Raw genomic sequence first — 5,906 nt, forward strand, 5'->3', positions numbered from 1 at the left:
ATACTCATCCTATTAGGGGTTATCCATAATGAGCAACCCCTGTAACCAAGTACCCAACATCTTGAGAGACGGAGCTGGATCTGTAAGGGAGAAGTGGTAGATCCACCTGGGAAATCAGATCAACTAAATTCGTTCCAGCAATAAATGTGGTGACAGATATCGCAGCCAGATCTCTCCCACATCCAGTTTATCACATTAATAGTCTATATTTGTTATGTCGTTCTCTGTAAATATGTAGAAATTCTAAAACTCCGTCATATATCGGCACTAACTCTCTAAGCCCAAGGGAAGGGCAGCCCTCCAGCCATGGTTCCCTAGAGGTTTCCTCCACAGGGGGTTTTCCTCTCCTGAGTGCTGGAGGGTGACTCTTCGTGAGTCGAGGGTTGTGCCATTTTCGGTGTCATGTAAATTTAAATAAAGTTGAGAACGTTTGACACCTAATTGCAATGATTTGTGTATTTATTTTGTATGTGTCTGATTCATTTTGTTTGGGAGTCGGGGTCCATCACACATCACTGAGTCATATGTCTGGACATCTGCCGCCAGAAGTTTTGCTCCAGGGGTTGCCCCTGCTCTGGGGAGTTTGATGGAGCAGAGAAGACAAGAATTACAGAACTCATCCTCAGAATAAGGACTTCTATTACAGTACTACAAGCAGCTTCCTCGTCTCATTCACACAGTGAGTATTTTGGGCACTAATTTACATCAGTATTTGTAAGCTGAAAACCAGAGGGGAACAAACACAGTGAAAAATAGTAACTGAAACACTTTCACCTCTTCTGTTTTGGATCCACTCCTGGCGTCTGCTAACAAATACTGATGCAAAATATCGCCATGGAAGTGCCCTAAATTCTTACTGACTGATTTGACTGTTTGAGTAGCAGTCAAGCAACAGAGGTTGCAAGCGTTAAAGGAGTTTTCTGGTATCAAAAACCCCTGTCCCCCCTTGCCATTTTTCTCTATCCTGAACCTGTGCTTCCTGCCCTGATCTCGGACTGTCTGACCTAGTCCTTGTCTTCGCTCTCCTGAGTCTGGTACCCTGGTACCTCCGGAATGCTGCTGCAGTCCCGGGAACTGCACTGAAGTGGTACCTGGTGTCTACCGGAGGCCCAGTCTATCCTCACCACCAGAGGTTCTAGTGGAGACCCAGTAGACACCTAGTCACAACCCTCCCGTGGGGCAGTGGGTCCATATCCACCAGGGTTACACCCACATAGCAAATGTGGTACCAATATTCAAGAAGGGGATAACATCTGAGCCTGGAATTTATAGGTCGGTAAGTTTAACTTGTACTGTGGGCAACAACTTTGAGGGTTTTCTAAGAGATACTAACCTGGAGCACCTCAATAAGAATAACCTAAACATATGATTATGAGGGATCTGTCCTGCAAACTAATCTGAAAAGATTCTATGGGGAGGTAAGTTCAGGTTGGACCAGGGAAACTTAGTGGATGTTGTCTATCTGGACTTTTCAAAGGCATTTGATACGGTGCCATACAACAGGTTGGTACATAAAAATGTTCAATATATTATATGGTAAACTTGCTCCACGAAAGAACAAGTCCTTGTGTGGTCGATGGAAAAATCAAGGAAAAGATCAGTGATGCGGTCGTTACCTCTTGACAGCTCCATTTCGTACTTGTTCTCTAGTCCCTCCATGGCCACGGTGATAAAAAATTCCCTGAAAAGCTCATTATTCTAATAAAAAAAATACAAAGTAAGGAGCTGACACAAAGGAGAGCAGACAGCTCGTATGTCGGAATAAGCAATTGCAGTTACCGTAATTTTCTCAAAGAAGGTGCCATTAATCACTATGTCGTACGCCGAGCAGCCGCCTCTACCTGTAGGACAAAGTGCACCAGGACTTAGATACTTTGCGGTGCCGACTCAATCCATTGACCTTAGTAGGGCTGCTATGAATAAGTGGTATAAGTTCTTAAAGGGGAATCCAAGTAGTGGACAATCCCTCTAAGTCCCAAATCTAAACCAAAAAAGTTCAAAAGTCAACAACAAGATGTCAAACTTTATTCCGCAGACTGGAAGTGGACCTACCAGAACCTGTGGAGATGGCACCTTTGACCATTGAGGATTAGTAAGTTGTAATACTTGCTATTTTAACCCCTTTAAGGATATCTCTGGACTATCCCTTTAAAAAGAGAAGCGCTGTATTAAAAAAAAACGTACTATTATCAACTTCAACGTGGGGCTCTCCAAGGCTCATGGGGACTCGATAGCCGGAGGGATCATCAGATTCCAGGATGCTGACTAACTCCTGCTCCGTCAGGTCCGGGGCCGCTGGCATCTGGTTCGACTTGCAGATGTTAATAAAGATTTTGGTATTTTTGGATGTGCGAGTTTTAATGCAGAAACCTAACACAGAAATAAAAACAAAAAGTGAACAAAAACACAATAAAATCGGCAAAAGCCAAGCAGCATTTACATGTAATCAACTGCATAAGAAATTATGTGACCCCCCACGTTGGTTGCATCATGTGACCGTTGCAGTCAATAAGACCCCACTGCCCCACTGTGGTATCTGTCACATAATATGCACAAAGTAATCTGGATAATAATCAGAGGACGCCCATCTCACCCGGCTGGGGTCTGATCTCTCTGCTTTCTGGTAAGTTCGGTATTCTGCTCTCCATCTCCTGTTTGGCCTGAAATGAGGCAACAAGTGTGAACCAGTGAGTAACATGAACAGGATGGTTCTGCAAACTGATTTTTCCTGCACCAAAATAGTACAACTGTGAGGGGTCTAAAGCCAACAATACACATTAGGTAAATGTTGGAGACTGCCGCGCTCCCGGCGGCTGACGGAGGAGACATTCACCCGGTGATTGCTGGCCTCTCCAATTCATCTTCGTACCTTCATCAGCATCTGTTCATACAGCGCTTCCTCCATGTTTGTGTTCATTTCTGCAGACAGCAGCGACTTGTCAGAGGCCATTTTTTCGGTCAAAGACAGAAGCTCAGAGATCTTGTTTTATAAGAGAAAACCTGAAAAATTAAAATATGTATTAATCTTCTCCACAGACAACGACAAGGGGAGAGTGCGGGAGCCTGACAGCCGACGACATGAGGGGGTGCAGGAGCCTGACAGCCCTCGACACGAGGGGGTGCGGGAGCCTGGCAGCCCACGACAAGAGGGGGTGCGGGAGCCTGGCAGCCCACGACAAGATGGGGTGCGGGAGCCTGACAGCCCACGACACGAGGGGGTGCGGGAGCCTGACAGCCCACGACACGAGGGGGTGCGGGAGCCTGACAGCCCACGACACGAGGGGGTGCGGGAGCCTGGCAGCCCACGACAAGAGGGGGTGCGGGAGCCTGGCAGCCCACGACATGAGGGGGTGCGGGAGCCTGACAGCCCTCGACACGAGGGGGTGCGGGAGCCTGGCAGCCCACGACAAGATGGGGTGCGGGAGCCTGGCAGCCCACGACAAGAGGGGGTGCGGGAGCCTGGCAGCCCACGACAAGATGGGGTGCGGGAGCCTGACAGCCCACGACACGAGGGGGTGCGGGAGCCTGACAGCCCACGACACGAGGGGGTGCGGGAGCCTGACAGCCCATGACACGACGGGGGGTGGGAGCCTGACAGCCCTCGACGCGAGGGGGTGCGGGAGCCTGGCAGCCCACGACACGAGGGGGTGCGGGAGCCTGACAGCCCACGACACGAGGGGGTGCGGGAGCCTGACAGCCCACGACACGAGGGGGTGCGGGAGCCTGGCAGCCCACGACAAGAGGGGGTGCGGGAGCCTGGCAGCCCACGACATGAGGGGGTGCGGGAGCCTGACAGCCCTCGACACGAGGGGGTGCGGGAGCCTGGCAGCCCACGACAAGATGGGGTGCGGGAGCCTGGCAGCCCACGACAAGAGGGGGTGCGGGAGCCTGGCAGCCCACGACAAGATGGGGTGCGGGAGCCTGACAGCCCACGACACGAGGGGGTGCGGGAGCCTGACAGCCCACGACACGAGGGGGTGCGGGAGCCTGACAGCCCATGACACGACGGGGGGTGGGAGCCTGACAGCCCTCGACGCGAGGGGGTGCGGGAGCCTGGCAGCCCACGACACGAGGGGGTGCGGGAGCCTGACAGCCCACGACACGAGGGGGTGCGGGAGCCTGGCAGCCCACGACACGAGGGGGTGCGGGAGCCTGACAGCCCACGACACGAGGGGGTGCGGGAGCCTGGCAGCCCATGACACGAGGGGGTGCGGGAGCCCCGACAGCCCACGACACGAGGGGGTGCGGGAGCCTGACAGCCCATGACACGAGGGGGTGCGGGAGCCCCGACAGCCCACGACACGAGGGGGTGCGGGAGCCTGACAGCCCACGACACGAGGGGGTGCGGGAGCCTGGCAGCCCACGACACGAGGGGGTGCGGGAGCCTGGCAGCCCACGACACGAGGGGGTGCGGGAGCCTGGCAGCCCACGACACGAGGGGGTGCGAGACCCTGACAATATTGGGAGTGGGATTCTGCACACCTACAGCTAGCTACTTATTGTCCTGAATGTAGTAATCACCTTGGCACATTCCCATCTTCTTACCTGTAGTACAGACGCCAAACACCACTACTCTGACTGCAATTACCCAGCTACAGCGTCACCACGCCTCAGCAGCAGCGGAGCGTCTAGATTGGAGTTGATTTCTTGAGGGGGAGGAGTGATTTCATGGAACCATGACGTCACCGGAAGGGGCGGGGCCTTCTCAGTCCAGTGGACACTATTCCACCTGCTGCTGCAGCAGTGCGCACATTGTGCCGGGACAGGAGGACTGGTGATGAGGAGCTCGTGTTCTGCGTTGTGCTGTGAGGACTGAGGCGGGGAGAACACAATATTAATTATAATAATTTTTTTTAGGCTGTGTGCCCACTATGCGTTTTTTAAGCGTTTCCGCGGTGGCAATTCCGCTGCAGAAACGCTTAAAAACGCTTGATAGAAGGTCGGCCATGTTCCCCAATGATAATCCGCATGTGCTGTGCACATGCTGTGTAAATTTCTGCTGCGAATTATCATTGCGGAAAAATCCGCTGCACTACCAATTATTTTGCGGAAGCACGGCGCTTTCGCCGCCATTGACTTGCATTAGAACACATGGAATCCGCATCACTGCATCTGTACATGCAGAATCCATGCGCTTCAATGTGCGGATGGTACCCGGGTGTGGAGGACAGGAGACTCTCCTCCGGACCCGGGTACCATAGAACCTGTAAAAAAAGAATAAAATAAAAAATAAATATTATACTTACCTTCTGATGGCCCCCGGTGTCTTTATCCGATGCGTCCTGGCTTGCCGGCAGCTCGCGATGGTCTGAAAAGGACCTGCCGTGACGTCACGGCGCCACCTATACACAGCGGGAGGCCCCACGGCGCCACCTATAAACAGCGGAAGGCCGCACGATGCCATCTATATACAGGGGGCCGCACAATGCCATCTATACACAGCGGGAGGCCGCACGGCGCAATCTATACACAGCGGGAGGCTGCACGGCGCCATATATACACAGCGGGAGGCTGCACGGCGCCCCCCCCCCAAGAGACAGCAGTAGGATGCACGGCGCCATCTATACACAGCGGGAGGCCGCACGGCGCCCCCCCCCAGAGACAGCAGGAGGCCGCACAGCGCCATCTATACACAGCGGGAGGCCGCACGGCGCCCCCCCAGAGACAGCAGGAGGCCGCATGGCGCCATCTATACTCAGCAGGAGGCCGCACGCAGTCACGCACACACAAACATATACAGACATATACATACACGCATAAACACATTTGAAACATAAAAATACATATAAACAGACATCACACAATGACATCTGCCTGCACACACACACACATACATACATATACTGGGGGAGCGATCCTGGGCCCCCCCCCACTGTCTGCCGGTATGTGCCGTGGCGCCGCACATA

The sequence above is a fragment of the Phyllobates terribilis genome, unplaced genomic scaffold (genome assembly GCF_046119375.1).
Source record: "Phyllobates terribilis strain yellow unplaced genomic scaffold, ASM4611937v1 Scaffold_345__1_contigs__length_2012815, whole genome shotgun sequence".
Taxonomy (NCBI): domain Eukaryota; kingdom Metazoa; phylum Chordata; class Amphibia; order Anura; family Dendrobatidae; genus Phyllobates; species Phyllobates terribilis.